A 19,814-nucleotide genomic window follows, 5' to 3' on the forward strand; every position below is an offset into this window, starting at 1 on the left:
CTGAAATGGACGGGGAGGACAAGATTACCAAATTCATATACAAAATACATAGATCCATAAACTATTCTTCTAAATACTCTTTAAGTACCCCCCCAAATCGATATACCTATTCGTTTTTTCCTAACACCCTTTAGAGCATACAGATTCCATTCTAATTCATATGCATTAAACAATTTCCTTCTCCAAAATTCAAACATCGGTGCTTCAGGTTGCAGCCATTATGTGGCTATGCATAACCGGGCTATGGTCATTGCCACAAATAAAAAGTTCTTGAATTTACACAAATTCACATTTTCATTGACACATTGCCCCACCCCTATTACCATAAGTGCGGGGTATATTTTAATCGGATTATGAATGACTAAAGATATAAACCTTTCTATACTGGAGATGAAAGACGATAGTTTAGGGCAGTTGTAAAAGACATGAACAATATCTGCATCTTCCCCTCCACACCGAAAACATTTTCCATCATACATAGGCCCCCTTGTTGCCATTCGTTTGGGAGTATAATATAATCTAAATATAGTTTTATATACCTGAGTTTTCAGATTGGCTGACAAACACATATCCTTAGCCATCAAAATAGTATCTACAATATTTAGGTTGGTTTCCTCCAGCTGGTTCTGCCAGTATACATTATATTTGTTCAAATCATCAGGTTTATATTCCGTCAGCAACCGATATATCACACCAATCCTTTTTTTGATTGAATTGCCTCTATTCATTTATTAGGAGTGGGTCTAGTTAGTTTCTTTAAACAAAAATCTCTGACTTGAAGATATTTAAAAAAGGAAAAATGAGGTAACTGATATTTACTACCCATATTTGAAAAAGATCTGAATATCCGTCCGCCTCATATAAATCTCCAATTCTGACCACCCCTTTCTTGCTCCATTCCTTCGCTACATTGTCCCAGAATATCGATGGAAGTATTTTCTCCGCTGAAAGAGGAGTGTGATACGAAATTCTCTCTAGCTTCATGATCCTCGCGACCTTTCTCAAAACTTTATATGCAGCCTCGACCACCTTAAAACGGGTGTGCTTGTAGTAGTTCCCCTCTAACTCTTTTAACAAACATCCCTTTGCATGCTCCCCCAATAATAGATAGAATATCGACGGGGACTCTGCCGGATCCTCAATTTGTTCTCCAGTCAGCAAGATTCTCATTCTTTGTAAAAAACAAACATAATAATAAAACACAAAGTCCGGAATCCCACGCCCACCTCTCTCTATTGGCAAAGTCAACCATTTCATTGCTCGCCTAGTTTTTCCGGGTGCTCCAAAAAAATTTATACATAAAGTTTGCAACTGATAAATATGATTTAAGGGTATCTCTAAGGGAATACTGCGATATAAATATAATATCTTGGCTAATACATTCATCTTGATAATGTTGCCTCTCCCAATTATAGACAATTGGAGTCTCCCCCATCTATCTAAGGATTGCTTGAGTTGTTGCATTATCTTACCCCAATTAACGTCCACTATCTCTTGTGTATGAGATTTGATTGTGATTCCTAAATATGTAACTTCGGGGGTAACCCTATATTCGTTAAATTGAACGCTATCTGTACAGAGCACTGGCGTTTTTGCGGCATTTAACTTATAGCCAGAGCTATTTCCAAAATCAGTGGCCAAGCGTTTAATCTCTGTCATTGCCTGCCCAGGATCAGTGGTAATGATAGCTATGTCATCCGCATAAGCGAATACAGAGTGAGGTATGCTTGAAGCAATGAATGGTTTAATATGTGGTGACTCTAGCAGTTTAGTTAAAAATGGGTTAATAAATAACGCGAAGAGAAGTGGGGAGCAGGGACACCCCTGGCGTGTACCTCTTGTGATAACTATCCTTTCTGACTTTGGGCCCATAACTACAACTCTCGCATTGGGAGAGCTATACAATACCTTAATAGCTCTCAGGAAGTTTTTACCAAATCCGATTCTGTTCATTACTGCCCACAAGTATGCCCACTCTACGCGATCGAACGCTTTCTCAGCGTCGAGTAATATCAATGCCAAGTCTCTTCTCTCGGTTTCTGCTATGTCTATCAAGTTGATCACCTTATTAACATGTGCCACAGTTCCGCTATTTGGGATAAACCCATGCTGAATCAGTGATACTAAAGGTGTTATAACCTTAGACATGCGGTTTGCAAGCATCTTCGAATAAATCTTGCTATCGCAATTTAGTAAAGATATGGGCCGATATGAGGCGGGCTGCTCTGGGGGTTTCCCTTTTTTAGCGAAAACAACAATTGATGCATCATCCCATGACTGTGGAGCTCTCCCCAATTGTGCCATTCTAAAAGTCTCCAGCATAAGAGTTTTTAAAGGTTCAAAAAAGCATTTGTACACCTCCCCTGGAATAAAATCAGGGCCAGCTGCCTTCCCATTCGGGATAGTTTTGACTGCTCTTTCCAGTTCTTCCATTGAAAAAGGCTGATCTAACGCCTCTTTCTCAAGATCTGTTAATTTGCTAAAAATGACCTCATGCAAAAAAACGCCGGGAGATAAGTTAGATTGATGGGTATATAACTCAGTATAAAACTGGTATAATATTTCCAATATTTTCTCTGGATCTTCAAACATAACCCCATTTTATCTTGCATTTTCGCAATTTGGCGAGCAGACTCCTTCATTTTTAATTTTAGGGCCAGAGCCCTTCCTATAGCCTCCCCATACTCATGAATATACCTTCTATATGTTAGATATTTCCGAGCTATCTCCTCACACCAAACTCCTGTGATATTAGCACGGCATTTAGCAATTGACCCCTCGCACTCCTGGATTTTAGTCGCATTATCCCCCTTCTCTATTTCTTTAATCAGATATTCTTCAGCCTTACACAGCTGATCATACAAGTCCCGCATTTTTCCCTGTTGCTGACTTTGATGATAAAGTCCATAACTCACCGCTTTCCCTCTGAAACAAGCTTTCCAAGTATCCCATATTATCTCAATATTAGCAGATCTCATATTGTTCTGTATAAATTCTACAAGCCATTTACCCATATATTCTCTATATTGTTCATCCAAGCAGAAGCTTCTATTATTCGAATCTCAGCTGGCACATTGGGAGTCTTCCCCTTTCTTTTCTCTTCTACCACAGTGAAAAGACCCGGAATAGTTTGTCTCTTCTCCGCCGGTTTCTCCATAACAATCCCGTTCCCAGCCACATTCTTTTCCGTGCCCGCCCCACATGGGTCTTTCTCACCTCCGGTATTGGTCGCAGTGTTCCCGGCCGTCTCTTGGACTCGTGCCTTGCGGGTGCCCTTGGGAGCCATAACCGCTTCGAACTCCCCAGTCCACGTCCTCCTCTCCGTACACCCGCGCTGAAATCGGCGTTCTTTGAGCCAAGCCGCAACACCTGAGTGTGTTACCGCCCGCCAAGCGCGGTGAGATTGCAGAAACGCGAAGAGAACCTCCAGCATCGATGTGTCTCTGACAAACAAACGGAAGGTTGGATAGTCGATGAATTACAATCAATGTTTCCGACCATCCGTTTTCTCCTGATAAGTCACTTATTCTCCCGGTAAGTTCCAGCTTTATCGCAAGTGCATTTTGCGATACACCTCCTCATTTGAACTCCGCAAAAATGTTAACCTGCACTCCGAACAAAGTTCCACACAAACCGCTTTTCCTTAGCCGGGGACTAACAGCAGTTCAGCTCCGTGTCTCCCACCTGTGGGCCAGCGAGAGAGTTCTGCTCACATGTCTGCCTCGACTGACCGTGCGGACGCCATCTTGCCCCCCATACATCAATTTACAATAGGGAAAGCATATGCACTTTAGCACTGATCAGCAGTGGTAAAGTGCCCAGAGTCATAAAACAGCCAACAACAGGTCAGAAAAAATAGAGAAGGACGGCAAAAAGTTCAGGGATGAGCCTGCAAAAAGGGCCAGGTCCAACACACCTTCACCTATATTACCTCCCTTACACTACACAGTAACAAGCTTTTAGGATTTAACCTTTACCTAGTTCTAGTCCTGGGTGCAGAAGGAGGGGTTTTCCCTGAACAATAGCGTCCTATAACTTAATCAATAGACTGACTCACACAGTATGAATGAATATTCATGAGGGTTCTTGGAAACCAGGCAGGGGCTATACCACCTACATAATATCTACGTACAAGGTTCATCCCATACATTATCCTGAAATCCAGCAATGGCTAATACAAGAAACAAGGGACAAAGGACAAAGGAATCCTAGATACTTTCTGTATAAATTCAGCACATCTTACAAGTGTTAGCTAGAGGAGACTAAGACTTCCAGCTGACACACTGAACAGAGACGCTGAGGCTCCGGCATGCAGACGCTCGAGCTGATAGTGGTCTAACACATCCCTCGTGGGGTGTCCAACTCGAGACCAGGATGGGGTCCCACACTTCCTCACTTCAGGTAATGGGGTTAGACTAAATCCTAGAGGGATTCTTGGCTCCACACCCTACTCACATGCTAGGTACACTTAGGTACATCTAGACAGGCATCCTAGGAGTACGCGCTTTCTTTTTAGCATGCATTTTATATTCATGTATGTATTCATGGTCATTGCAAGATGGTAGAGCTGTACTATCCTTTTATGTTCACTGTAGTGCTAAATCATGTATATCAACTACTGTCTAACAGTTGGTGCAGCACATCTATTTTACACTAGAAGAACAACTGTGCAATAAATTCTTATTGTAACACGCCCAAATGTTTCTTCTGTGTAAACTTTCGGAGACAGAATAAGTGAGCAAGAGTTACTGAGCGAAAAGTAGTACATTGTTTCCCCGATTCTGAGGCATCAGGGTTGTCAAGTTCTAAGGTTGCCAGAAACTATTCTCTCCCAGATAAGAGGAGATTCTAGTGGCACTGTGAGCTAGCTAATGCAAACAGGTTAACATACTTAGTGGGGGTGCTCAGAACCAGTCTGCCACCAAACCCACAGTTTATGTTAACCGAACATGCAGATTCTGTATAGGATATATAGGAACTACACGACAGGATTATTCAGTCAAACACTAACCTTTATGAAAAATGTAGTATTTGTATATGAACACAAAGTAAAATATGACATGCACAAACAGTGCATACAGTCCCCTGAAGTCAGGGCTCTGCTGTTCGATAGGCAGTCCCTGAGTCCCACTTCCCTCTCACTGACGGTAGTGGTTATTCCACATTCACCATAGGTGACATTCAGGGTAAGTCCCACTAATAGTCCAAGTCTAAGGAGTCCCACTCTGACTCTTCTAAAGTTAACAGTGTTCCAGGGCCTGACGCGTCATGTGGCAGAACAAGTTCCACCTTGCTTTCCAGCCCTGCGATCAGTCATACCTGCTCCAGCAGGGGTTGCACTACCAGAGTTCTTGGGGCATTTCACTCTCGGACGTCACAAAGGACTGCAGTGGTTGTGCATGGTGAATAGCACTCACAGCTATCTAGGGGAAGTGGATGGGCATTCACAGCATTTCCTCCTGTGAGATGGTCAGTTCTTCTGACCCTTTTCCCAAGTAGGGCGAGGGATCACTCGGGTTCTGATCCTCAGTTGGTATTCGAGCCAACATGGCCCCTCTTCTCTTGACGACGGTGGAACCAGGGGCAACATTCCTTGTTCTTCATGGGGGCCTCATCTAGTATACAGGAACACTGGCCTTAATTTGCACTTGCAGCAGCTTCCTTGTAACGGTGGCCCCCTCTGCCATAGGGGGATGCTGCCTTCACATAGCAGACAGGCTATGGTCTGATCAGCATGGCAGTCCTGCAATCTTCTTGGCAGCCCCCTTTGGCATACGAAGTTGCAGAATTTACTCTGCACACCTGGGGCGACACAATCAGTGTAACCACGGCTAACTTCACAGCGGTCCCCTGTGGCATACGGGGTCACTGACTTGAATCTGCTCACGGACAATAACCCAATCAGTGCAGCAGCCATCTCCTAGCACCTTGTTTCAGGGATCCACTTGCCAGTAGCCCCCACTGGACCTCGCTCCCTCTAATCGCTCTCCTCTTCCTCACAGGACACACTTCTCTTGGCAAGCAGGCAGGCGCTGGTGCTTCAGGCTCTAGGGGCAGGTGGTATTGGAATTGCCTAGGTGATGTCCCCTCACCCAGCTGGGCGATTGACAGGCATTAGACCCCAGTCCTGGTCACAGGAAGAAGTCTCGCAGAGCGTCTCACCCTCAACATCCAGCCCAACTGCTTGCTTGACAGTTGACAGTTTTGTTGGGCTTGAGCTCCCCTTCCTATAGTCCATTTCTGGTCACCAATGTGATTTAAGATCTGATTCTTTGAGGTTTGTGGTGCAGTCTGCTTCTGAGTTTAGCTGCTCACTCCTCTGTCTTGCCCTTCCTCCAGAAAACAGTCAGTCATAGGAAGAGTGACTCCAAATCTGATAGTCCCACAACACAGGCCATGGAGTGCCTAGAGGGTCAAACCTAGATGTCAGCCACAGTGAAATGCACATCAAAACGTTACCCCTGGGGCCCAGCCCTACTCTATAAGATTCTCTTATCAACCCCATCTCCTTCCTGGGATGTGCCAAGGCCCCTTTCCAGTGACCTTTCAGTGTATCAAAGCGAACCCTTTGAAGTGTGCTGAAGAGTCTGGCTTCCCTTCCTCCAGTGTGTGTCCTACTCAGCCTTAGGAATGCAGCAATCCTCAAATCTGTCTGGTCCTTTATCTCCTCATTCTCCTCCAGTTAGCCCTATGTCTCCCAAAATGGAGCCCTGAGCCTTCCATGCATTGCACCATTCACAGCCACACATACACAACACAACACACACACATGCAACCAGATGTGCACTACACAGTGCTACATACACATTCAATATAAGCAAAGGGTGAGTTAGGCACACAACAGCAAAACTTCACAAGTGAGCATGTAGGCCTCACTCCAGTGATACAGCCAAACAAAGGCCTGTTCATTCCTATTCACTACACGGTATGCTGCCACCACCATTTGTGCCAGTTAACTCCTGGCAAAGGCAGTAAAATGTCACCCATATGAGGGCAATGCTTTAGGCGCCCCTTCCTGTTCAACAAGACTGTAATCTGTGAAACAGGCCTATGTCATGGCGCACACACATTATTCGTGTTTGCCCATGAAAAGAAAGATCAGCTCCACAGATCCAGACGTTGCTACAGCTTAGTAAGTCAGGGCAGGCACACACGTCCGTCACCATGCAAAGGACTTATCTGTACCAACAGACGCCCTTCCCGGATGAGACTACCCGAACCAACTCCTAAACTGGAGAGGTGGGGTGATCAGATCAGTAAAACCAGCGGGGAAGTCCATCAGCATTCCCATGGCTCAATCTGGCTAATTACTCCACTACAAAGTCTAACCTTTGCCGAAAAATAAATGATCTCGACAACTTGGGATTGTCTCCCTTCATAGCCATCAACTATTTCAATGGCTTATGATCCGTATGCTCTACAAACTTAGTGCTGAACAAATAAGGGCGGAACAAAGCCCACGCTACAGCAAAGCACTCTTTCTCATTAGCCACCCAGTACTGTTCTTTGGGTAGTAACCTCTTACTAATAAAGGCCACCGGACGCTCATTACCCTTGTTATCCAGTTGCGCTAATACAGCTCTAACTCCCTTGTCAGAGGCATCTGTCGGTACAATGAAAGGCTGACTGTAGTCAGGTACTTTCAGTAAAGGAGTAGTACATTGTGCCTTCTTCAGTTCCTCAAAAGCTTTTTGACACTCCTCAGCCCATATCACTTTCCTCTGCTGCGTCTTGGAGGTCAAAGCAGTCAGTGAATAAATGTATGAAAAATATAATACACAGTTACTTAAAACCATTTGCAGTGTAACAAAAGCATTTAAAATCAGAACGTTAAAATCAATTTATTTCAGAGTTTAACCAATTTCAGTTCAGGTACAAAATGATTAAAAATACAAGGCTAAAAAGCGAATAGTTGTATATGAGGCATTATGACAAAAGTTATTATGACATTTACAAAGTATGCTTTGATCCGCCACGGCAAGTCTATTTTCTCACGGTTTGACAAGATCTTATTCTTCAACAAGTCTGGAACGCACCTTTTCCATGTATCTCCCGATTCGGTCGGTAGAATGCAAGAGAATATAACTGTGACCACTCCTTTCACAGTCCAAGCTCCTTTGCGTAGCCATATTGGCTTTAAAAGCTTCTGACGAGACTGTAACAGTCCAGGGCAGCAGCACTTCAGTTGTGCTAATGATTATGTTTTAAAATTGCAGATTCTACAGCTGATTTTGTTATCAAGGGATTTCCACCCAGGATTCAGTTCTTTAGTCTGGCCCATTGAATGTTTTTTAGAGCCTTCCTCCCCAAAGGTTGGCGAAGGTAAGGCTGGGTTGTGTGCTCTATATATGTTGCAATTAGCCCAGATTGACCTCCTCCAGTTTCCAAATTTGATACGTCAATTTTTCGAGACAATATATAGCATTGTTGATTGATTGCATTTTTGATGGCCGAGTAGTTTATGTCCTCTTGACCCCAATTCTGTGTTGCCAAGCCTAAGATTTCTACTGCTTTTTACATGTAGACTTGTCATGGGTTGGTTGGCCCTCCGTAGATGGATTTTAGCATGCTCTTCAGGCTTCCATCCAATCTTAAGCGTTTGGTAATAGTATTTTGCTTGCACACCCAAGTATTCTTTCTTCTGTTACACCAGGCCGAACTCCATGTGAATACAGCTATTACCGGTGTATTTAGTTACCTTGAATATGCGTTTATACGACTGGCATTGCACTTTTTCCATAATTATGTCCATTTTACCTGGATATGCCTGTTGTGCATACCCCGCAATTGCCCTTATTTTAGATTGTAACACCTTTCTGATTTGGCTGGTCGTTGGACTTTGCATTTTCCCATGTAATTTGCACAGGGCGTAGATTGTTGATTGTGCTTTAGATTTAATTTTGTGTAGATGCAAAGTCGCTTTGCCCAAGTCTCTCAACCAGCATCCAAAATAATTGTAAGACTTTGAAACAGCGATTATCTCTTTACCCATGTGCCATTTAGGGAATGTTTTTTAATGCAACGCCCAAAGATCAATACCTTGGTCTTGTCTGGGTTTATTGTTAATTCATTAATCTGGTTGTCGGTGTTTAAAGCGTCTAATCCCCTTTGTAACCCTGTTTTTGTATGATCCATCACCACTAGATCGTCTGCATATTGTAGCAGTTGAAGTTTGTTAGCTCCAATTTTAGGGACTGCTAGGTTGGCAATATTGAGCATCTTACCCAGGTTTGCTGTATATAAGTTGAATAGTGTAGGGGCTAGTACGCATCCCTGTTTTAGGCCTCGATTTGGGAGACACTTTTGTGGGGGAACATCCTTTACAACGCGGATGTTACCCCGCAGTGCAGTTATGACGCGTCTTTTACAATGCAAGTCGTAACCACGACTTGCGCTGGAGGGCGCTCTAGGCTAAAGAATAGTAGATTTATTATTCCAACACCTTCCCTACTGTACGCAGGCTGGTGTTGGAATAGTAAATTTAACTATTCCTAAGTCCAGCACCCCTACAGCGCAAGTCGTGGTAACGACTTGCGTTGTAAAAGACGCGTTGTAAAGTACAGCGATGTAATACATCGCGTGGTAACAACGTACATCCCTTTTTTGTCGTGATGTTGTTTACTGATTTGACTTTGATCCAAGTGTTGCTATATAGCGAGATAATGGCGTGGAGGAGGCCTGGTGGAATTTGCCTGTTGCACAATTTAGACCAGAGCTTGCATCATGGCACCCCGTCGAAGGCTGCTGAGTAGTCTACGAAACAGGCAAACACTGGTTTATTGTTTTTGACATTAGCTTGCTGGCTTATCTATGATATAGCCCTGATGTTATCGATTGTCGATCAACCTCTTTGCAGAACCCTGTTTGATAGGGGTGAAGGATTTCATTTTCTTCAACCCATCTGTTTAGTTCTGTTAATAGGGTACTCGCATAGGCTTTCCCCTTGATATCCAAGAGCGCGATTAATCTGTAGTTTTTTGGCTCTGTGTTATCACCTTTCTTGTAAATAGGTTGTAGAATTGACCCGCACCACAAGTCTGGCACCCTGGCATGTAGTCGGCATTCAGTGAATAGATTGGATAGGACTCTACCCCAATATGCTGGATCTTCCCTAAACATCACTCCAGGGAGACCACTAGGCCCTGTTGCCCCATCTTTTTTTAATCTTTTGTACTACTTTTTCAACCGCTGTGCCATCTTGAACTTTGCACATGGCTTCAGTAGCAAATTCTACTGCGTTGTTTCTCCTCTCCATGGGGTAATCCACACTATTTCCGGGTTCAATGCATCCTTCCTTTTCCACATAAATTGTGGAAACATGTCTCAGCCATGCGTCAGCGTGGACAGAGTTACGCCTGTCCACTTTGTCATTTTCCAATCGAGCTATATATTGCCAGAGTTGTCGGTGTTTATGAGGCTTTGTTAGCTCATGTATCTTGATCCATTCTTCCTCTAGCTTGTTCTGCTTGAGTGTCCATAGTAAGTCCTTCCACTCATTGTGCAGTTTGTTGCTCTTATCCAGTGTTCTTTGCTGCCCCCACACTTATCAGCTCTTTTTGCCTTATTTAGTTTACGTGTTATGTCACTAAGTTTTATGTTGTTATACATTTGTGTAATGGGTTGCCCCTTTGATTTGAGGTCAGCTTTCTTGCTGTTGTTCCGAGCTGTATTCAGGGCAGAGGTCCACTCCAACCATTTTTCCATGTGGTTACCTGTGCCTTCTTGTTCGTCTTTCCATGCTTTAAATGCAGTAGCCTGGTGATTATTCAATTTTATTCTTCTGACTAGGGCAAATTCCTCAATGCTGATTGATTTATCTACTGGGATGGTTCATCCCCGTTGATTGATAATAATGTCCAGTGTAACCTGGAGTATTGCAGGATCGCTAGTATCATCTACGTTGATTTCAAAGTGAATAATTTTGCATACGAGTTGGTTGGACAAAAAGATGTCATTGATTGTCAAACAATTCTTAAATGTGGTTGTTCCAGGGCCATTTGGGTCTGAATTTTTTAATACATTCTCAATTGACTTGAGATCATAATTTTGTAAGAAGTTATTGGCTAACTGCTGGCGTGAGAGGCTGCTGAGGCTTCGTGTGCTTTGTTATTTTAAGAACTGCTTTTAAAATTGTACTCTCCTGTCAGAGTGAGCGCTTTTCAGCGCTGTGCTCTCTCGTGCATTTGTTCGTATTTAAATACGCTTGCTTATCTGCTCTGATCGCCGCCTCCGGCGCAACGCCTGTTTCTTGATCGCCACCTTGGCGCAACGTGTTGTACTAGCAATTGTTACTGCTCATTGCTCCTGGCACCGATCCGCCACGGCTTGTGCCGTTAGTAGCGGCGGTGGCCACACGAGCGCACTCTGACCCCCGCCCTCCATACTCACTTCCGCCCTGCTGCCCAATTCGCAGGTTAGCGGTGCAGTGATTATCTCCCTTGGTGTATTTAATGCCTTTATGGCGGAAGCGCAGCGGACGAGCGCAGCGGGAGCGCCGACTTCGCGCCGAAGTCGTGCCAAAGTCCTGCCCGTCTGCGCCCGTCCGCGCCAGCACGGGCCTAGGGCTTAGCCCTTCTGCACGCACTCCTATCTCCTACTCACGTTCCTCTCTACTGCAGTTGCGGGGACCTTTGTGCCTCTCGCATACCGTTTTAAACTGCCAAAATGCTCCCATATCCTGCTCCCACTGTTCCCTTCTCTTGGATGCCCTCGATTCATGCGTTGACAGTAAGTCATCCACATTCTGGAACTACCCCTCCCCTATACGCCCCCTCCCTCCCACTTTGCACAATTCCTCACCCGCTTTGAGCTTCATTAGCATTAACTGTCGGTCGCTCTCAAAACACAAGAGAGACATATTCGACCTTTTGGAGACAGTTAGTCCTGCTGCCATGTTTATCACCGAAACGTGGCTAAATGACAGCTCTGGCCCTGATATCGCCATGGCTCTCCCCAATGATTACACCTATGTGGGGCGAAATCGAGTGCTTAAAGACGGCGGGGGAATTGCTATCATCTTCAAGAGAGAATTCTCCTGTAAATGGGAAGACCTTGACTTTCCTAACTGTGAAGCGGGCCTGTTTAAATTAACTCTCTCTCCTCAGTTTACCGTAACCGGCTCCCTGATTTACCGCCCGCCTGGCTCAGCTAGCCTTTGGGCTGCCTCACTTCCTGAACTGATCGCCCCGTTCTTAGCACTATCTACCAACTTCACTATTGTTGGGGATTTAAACATTCATTTCAACTCTGCTTCTTGTGCTATTGCTAAACGCCTTATACAGGATCTTGAAGCCCTAGACTTGCATCTCCTCAATTCCGACCCTACTCATAAGGCCGGTAATCTTCTAGATCCCATCATTTCTAACTTGACTGGCATCTCCTATCAATCTTCTACCCCGGTTCTCTGGTCAGATCATTTTATTGTCAATTTCTCTATTAAAACGTGCGGAGGTGACTCGTTCAAGCCTGACCCTCCTCACAAAGCCAGTAGGAACTGGAAACGTCTAGATCTTAACAAACTAAACTCTCTCCTTGCCAATTCTAAACCTTCAATTTCCAACATAACCATCAAAGAGCTACCTGCTATTAGATCATGGTTAAATACTGCATTGGATTCTTGTCTCCCTGCCCAAAAAAACAAATCTCAAATTCATCACCCCCCGGCACCCTGGTTTAACGACTCCCTCCGTCTTGAAAAATCTAATTGCAAAAAACTGGAACGGATCTGGCGTTCTAATTATAACCCTGAGCATAAAGCAAAATATAGGTCCGCTCTTAAAATTTACCATGAGGCATGTGACACTGCTAGAGCTAACTTTGCCAACAACACCATACTGACAGCTCAAAACAGACCCAAGGCCCTGTTTAAAATAGTCAAGGAGCTCTCAGGTGCCTCCTCTGTTCCTAAGGATCCCTGCTTAGATACTGCTCAGTGTAACGCCCTAGCCAATTTCTTCCTTGAAAAAATTGACAAAATCTATGCCATCTTTAATTCTACTCCAGCCGCTCCAACCTATGCTGCTCAAAATTCTTATAACTCTCCCCCAGTTACTATTCCCTGCTCTCTGCCTCAGCCACATGAGATTACCACCACCCCACTTCATGCGTGGGATCCTATCTCCCCCGCACTTTTAAAAAAATATCTTCAGGACATCAAATCTGGCTCCCCCCTCGACCCTCTGCCCCCTCAAGTTCTGAGTTCCCTTGACCCAGCCCTACTCCACATTATTTTGGATGTCCTAAACGCTTCCCTAACAGAAGCAACTGTCCCAAATGAATGGAAGCACGCAATGGTGGTACCATTACTTAAAAAGCCCAATGCAGACCCCAATAATCCCTCCAACTTTCGCCCTATTTCTTTGCTTCCCTGCTTCTCCAAGATTCTGAAGAAACATGTTAATTGTTTGCCTAACTCCTTTGTTGAATCCACGAATTTTCTTCATGGTTCACAATCCGGGTTCAGGGCTGGCTTTTCCACGGAAACAACTCTCCTTGGCGTGTCAGAAACCATCAGACGTCAAGTGGATAATGGTGAGACGGTGGCACTCATCCTGCTTGATTTGAGTGCCGCTTTTGATACCGTCTCCCATTCCATCTTATTGTCCACTCTGAAGGCAGTTGGTGTCGGTGGTACCGCCCTGGCCTGGATCGCTAATTTTCTTTCTGACCGCACATTTCAAGTTTTTTCTTCCACATCCGCGTCTTCTATCCTCCCTTCTTCTTACGGTGTTCCCCAGGGATCTATCCTTAGTCCCCTTTTTTTTTAACATTTATGTGAGGCCTCTTGCTTTCCTAGCGGAGCAAGCTGGTCTCACAATTTATTCTTATGCTGATGACACTCAAGTCATCTACTCACTTTCAACTAATAAAAACCTCCCATTTTCCTCTCTTCAAATTGGGCTGAAACACATATTGGACTGGATGCTGAAGCACAAACTAAAATTAAACGGGGACAAAACTGAGCTGCTCCTGTTTGGCCCAGACACCTCCCTCTGGGGCCCACATCATTGGCCTCCGGAGATGGGTCCTCTACCCATTCCATCAGTGTCTGCTCGCAATCTTGGTGTGATCTTTGACAACCAACTCACTTTCAAACAACACGCTGTGAAAGTTTCAGCCACCTGTACTACCATCATCAGGTGGCTGAGAAAGATCACCTGGATGCTGCCTGCGGACACCTTAAGGACCGTAGTCCAGGCTCTTGTCATCTCCCGCCTGGACTATGGGAACATCCTTCTCTTAGGCGCCGCCAAGGAGGTAACCAGGAAGTATCAGGTGGTACAGAATATGGCAGTCCGCCTGATCTGTCACCTTCCGGCCAGATCCTCGGTTACTCATCATATGAGGAACCTACACTGGTTGCGGATTGAAAGCAGAGTCAATTTCAAAGCACTTTGCTACATGCATAAAATCATGACGGGTAAAGCCCCCCGTTATCTCTCTAATCTGGTGCAGCAATATATCCCCCCCCGTACACTCAGGTCCTCGACGCAGAATAAATTTAAAATTCCGCGCATCAACAGAGCCAAGATGGGAGGACGCTCGTTTTCCCTGTTGGCCCCATCCTTATGGAATTCTCTTCCTCAATCTTTGCGCACTGAAGTGTGCTTTCTGAAATTCCGGAAGGGAATAAAAACGTGGCTCTTCAACAAATAATGCCTGATCTTACGTTCCTCTCTACCTTTCATCTGTCAGTTTGCTCTAGCGCCGGGAAACCTCCGGGTAGCTGCGCGCTTAATAAATGTAATTATAAATAAATAAATAAATAAATAAATTGAAAGTTCTTTCAGCGCTAGTTAGGTGCATCTTCTTGCTCAGCTTCGTACCCAGGTGGTGCAAATTGAAGTCCCCCACAAGCAATTTGACTGGTGACAAGTACATGCATAAGATTTCCTGTATTGTTTTGATCATAGATTTTGTGGCCGCTAATTCTGACTGACCAAGTGCATTTAAATATATGTTCATTATGAGCAGTGAAACTCTGTCTTCCTTGTCCCCTTTTCCCTCAACTACAAGTGCCTGTAGCATATTTAAGTCGGTATTTATGGTCCTCACTGTCAGTTGTTTTGCATGTTTGACGTAAATCGAGAACCCACCTGATGGTCTTCCATACCGGTTGTGTTTAATAGCTAATTTGTGGAAACCTGCATAGCCTTCCAGATGTACCGGCTCTGTAGCTCAGGTTTCTTGTAGACATAAGATGTTGCCTTCCTACAGTTTGTTTGTTGCTGTAACATGTTTAAGAGCTTTTTGTATACATGCAACATTCCAGGAGGCAATTTTGAGGCAGTTTTCTGAGTTTTGAATAGACCTTAGAGTCTAATATTTGCAGTTGAAGACAAATTTGTGTTGAGTTGCTCTTGTGGGTCAGGTATGGCGAGTGCAACACTGTGTTATACAGCTAGTCCTGTTGTATTGCTCCCTCCATCGGCTTTTCTGAGGCGTCTAGTCTTTTACTATTCTGTTTATGTTCGTCTCCTCCTGTGTTATGACAGATATTCTTAGGTTTTTGTAATTCAGATCTAGATGTATTTTCGAGGTACCTTTCAATATACTATGTGAGTGTTCCTTAGCTTTCTTTGTGTGGTTGGCGGTGTTAGATGGTTCAAGTAAAATTAGCGAGTATTTTTCTTGCTCAGGTGTCATTATTGCTATTCCCCATTTTTTAAAGATTTCTTTTTCATTGATCACTGCTTCTGGAATATGATGATTTATCCAAGTCACTACCGTGTTTTCCTTGGGAGAGTCTTCATTCCTTGGTTCAAAATGAACACTCACCATATCAGCAATTCTTATATTAGCAAGTGATGGTATGTGTTGAAGGAGCCTTAATAGGTTCCCCCGTTTAATGTATGGTGACTACCCTTTGATTTATAAAGTGGTTGTAATATACTTTCGTTTGTATTACTTGTGTCGACCAGGTTTCTATTACTTGTGTCTGCAAGGTGGACTTTGTTGCCATTCACACTCTGTAGGTGTTTAATTCCTTCGCACGATATCATTCCAGACGAATTAGGTGTGTTACCAATCAAGGGCTGAAGTTGCTTTTTTCCTTCATAAGTTGTCTCATCAGGAGGCTTGTATGTGATTTTATCCGGGCAGATTCCTGTGGTGACTGGTGGGCCCCTCTTCGCTGACTCCTCTTGATCAAATTTCTCCTGTATTTCTCGGGAAGCTGGTTCGGTTATGTTATTCACCGTAGCAGCACCATCTCCTGACAGTTACCATCTTAATAAAGATCAGGTATGTTTTCATGTTCTGTTGCAAGTCCTGTTTTTGAGGCGGTTTTATTGCTGATTCAGTCAAGGCATGTGATGACTGCCCCCAGCTTTTTCTAATTTGTGTGGTCTTTTCGCACTTCTGTTTTTTTCTTAGCCTTTTCTTCATGCATCGTGTCAAATTCACCTGCGTACATTGAGTTGGGTTTTCCAGCTTATCCTCTGTGTGTGGTTTTTCTATTCTGCCTGTCACTTGATTTTCAAAGGCCGAGTCTGTGTTTGTGCTGACCTTGCTTGAATCCTCTTTCGTAGTGTTATGCTGAGACCTGGCAAGTGTTTTGTAAGAATCATAATTAGTTACTTTAATCTTTAAGTCCTCGATAAGGGTGGTCAGGACTTCCGAGATTGTTGCTAATTTATCAACTGTTGGGCAACAGGCACACTCCGTATTTAGTGTAGTTGTGTAAGCCTGTGCCCACGTGATTAAGGAGTTCAAATTGGCCAATTTTTGATCAATCCCTGATATTACTTTTGCCATAATATTAGGCTGGTCTACTTAAACATCCATCTTATTTGATTGGTAGTTCAGTGCCTCTAATGTAAGTTGTGATGTTTAAAAAAAGATATCCCATATGGTTCCCGAATCGAGTGCTGGTACTGTGTTGGTTACTGGTGCTGAGTTGTTGATATCAGGGATTTGACAGGGATTCGTACCCTTGAACTGATTGGTGCTAGAATTTGTTTCACTCGCTAATTTCTCACAAGTTTGTGTACTTTCCTTGTTGTTAGGTGTCCTATTGGGCGTCCAGTGATCCACTGGCTCATTCTCCTTGTTCTGGGAAGCTGTACATTTGATACTCAACCTTGGGTAATCTCCTACTGCTACTTCCTTTGTTACATTATTCTGTGATGTGGGTGACTGTTTTGGTGTATTTGCTTTGATGCTTGATTGCTGATTTTTACTTGTACCTGGATTTGTTGATGAACCCCAACTCTCAATGATTATTCTCGAGTTTTTTGCAACAGTAGATTATCAGACGCCTCAAGTAAACATTTTGTCATTTGTGGGGATTGTTCTCTATTTGTAAGAAGTTCCAAGTCCGTAATGGATCCCCATGAGTGATCTTTGTGTGCTATTGATTCTTGTTCTAACAGAACCCCAATTGAACCTGTGGTCCCTTTTGTATCATTTGTATCATTAATTAAAGCGGTCCTTGTTGTGGTTTCCATTGTTGGTGTGATGGGTACTGGTAGTTGGTCTTGTTCCTCATGGTTAGTAAGCATTGCTCCCGCTGGGTCTTTTAAAAAGTCAACCTTGCTCAGTGCGTTGATTGATTTTTGCGAAAATTAGAAACACTGGCGATATTAGTATTTGTGCCTCCCCCTCGATTTTTGCTTTATTGATCTTTGCCGTCAGTCCTTGTTTTTTTTGGGTTTTTTTTTTAGAGGGAAGGGTGCTCTATCTCATTCTGACCTCATATTTCACTTTTTTTTCCTTCTAATTCCTTTTTCCCCTTTTTCCTAGGCTGTTCCTTTGATTTCTTTTATTTATTTTTTTTATTTAAATTTTATTTTTTTACGCTTTTTCCCCCTCTTTTTGTTGTTTGGTTATTTACTTGTTTCCCTTGTCTCTGTATTAACCAGGCCGAGAGTGTAATCGCCGACTGCCCAGGAACGTCCTCAAACCCCTAAAGCAAACACCTAAACCCCCTAAATAAATGTCACTCCCCTTTTATTCACTGTGTTTGCTTGTGTTTGCTTTTTCCAGCTTTACTTTGTAACAGCCATTAAAGGGGTGTGGTTGGAGTGCCTTTTTAGGCTTTGGTCCTTTTGTGGTCATTTTGAATTGTAAGCAGAGCTTCAAAGGCAACAGTTTTGCTGCTTTGCCGCTCTGCCGTTTTGTCAATTTCTGACGTTTTATGAATTGGCGGGCTGGCGTTTTCCCCCCTCTCATGGAAACTGTGAAACAGCTCTCATAGACCCCTGTAGAGCGAGGCCGAGGCACACACCGAACTCCAACAGTTCAAACAAACCGCTGCGTAGCCCCCCTGTGTGGCTTAGGGACACTGTGCGCACTGGTGCCCACCCAGCACAACCAGACAGACTGCTGTTTTTGGCCCCCACCCCCGGCAGAGGCACCCAACGGAATAGCAGCGGGGCGGGGAGCAGGAAACAAAGTGGATGGAAAGCAGGTAGGCAGGCAGAGCCGCACTAGAGATGCTGGGCAAGCTGGAGGAACACTCCGCGGTCACTCGCTTACCCCGCCGCTTCACCCCAAGGTCTGTATCCTGCAGCGGTCCTGGGTGCCTCTGTTGATTTGCGGTCACCGTTCGCTGCCACTTGCGCTGTCTATCGTCCGCACCCGCAGCTCAGCTCTGCTCTGCTCTGCTTGCGGTCTCACCGGCCTCCGGCTTCATGGCGTGTCACGTGTCAAACCAAGACAGCCGCCTCCAGTGGTTACTGAGTGGAAGCAGTCAGTGAGACAACAATACTTTGCCACAAAGAGTGTGTAATGCCTGGTGAATCCTATATAGGCCCTCACTTAAGTTTGGGTAGTAGGCCCCTTCCACTCCATCACAGACTAAATTGTTGCATACAATAGGTGAATCTTCCCATTCCCCACCTTATTCCCATGGTAGACTTCAGCCCCACCTAAAACTTTGCCACCTTGATGATTCGTTTTGCCTCATGTATCCTAGCCAGCACCTGTTCTAGGTGTATCACCTAGCCCTGCCATGAATTGCTGAGCCCCGCAATGTTATCCAGGTAGGCCACACAGAACTCATCCAGCCCAGAGAGAGGAAAGTGGCAGGAGCATTCTTCAAGCCAAAGAGGATCACATTAGCTTGATATAGCCCTTCTGGAATAGAAAATGCAGTCCTCTCCTTGACATCTGGTGCTACTGCAGTCTGCCAGGGCACGCTGGTCAGATCCAAGGGGCTCAAGTATTTTGCAGCATCTAATCGATCCACAAGCTCATCCGCTGTTGTGAATGGATGGGCATTGGTTTTGGTTACCTCATAAAGGTCTCAGTAATCCACACAGAACCACAAATCAATGGGCCCTTGCTTTGGTACTAGTTCCACAGGACTAGATAATAGACTATGAGATCTCTCAATGTCCCCCAGGTCCAGCTTTGTGGCAACTTCAGCCTTAATGCATCCTGACCTTGGTCAGACTTTCTGTACAACGTTCCCTTCACTAGCAGACTGTTTCCTGTGTCTATGTCATGCACACAGACAGGTGTCAAACTTAGAGCCAGGGATAAGAGGTTGGCAAACAGTCCCAACACCTCCCTAAACTCTCTGCTGCTCAGGGATTAGCTCCGGGGCTACCTGTATTGCTCTGCCTTTCAGATAATACAGAATCTCCCACACGGTGGCTCAAATACGGCAAAGCAAAACATAAAACACAACAACACCTAGAAAGGGGTTTACTTTACAAAATGCAGACTCTCTTTTTAGAATAAGGCTTGATGTTTTTTTTATGCAATGCTTTCTAATAGAAAGGCTTCCCCAGATGTCAAATGAACCACATTCAAATTTATGTATATGTGTGTGTGTATATATATATATATATATATATATATATATATAT

At 44.3% G+C, this 19,814-nt stretch overlaps 1 protein-coding gene across 1 annotated transcript in view; it reads left to right on the forward strand.

Annotated features, from left to right (window-relative positions):
• CLYBL (citramalyl-CoA lyase) overlaps positions 1 to 19,814 on the forward strand; it is a 2,321,716-nt gene that overhangs the window by 2,159,717 nt on the left and 142,185 nt on the right. The window lies entirely within an intron of this gene.

Source organism: Lissotriton helveticus, chromosome 8 (assembly GCF_964261635.1).
Source record: "Lissotriton helveticus chromosome 8, aLisHel1.1, whole genome shotgun sequence".
NCBI lineage: Eukaryota > Metazoa > Chordata > Amphibia > Caudata > Salamandridae > Lissotriton > Lissotriton helveticus.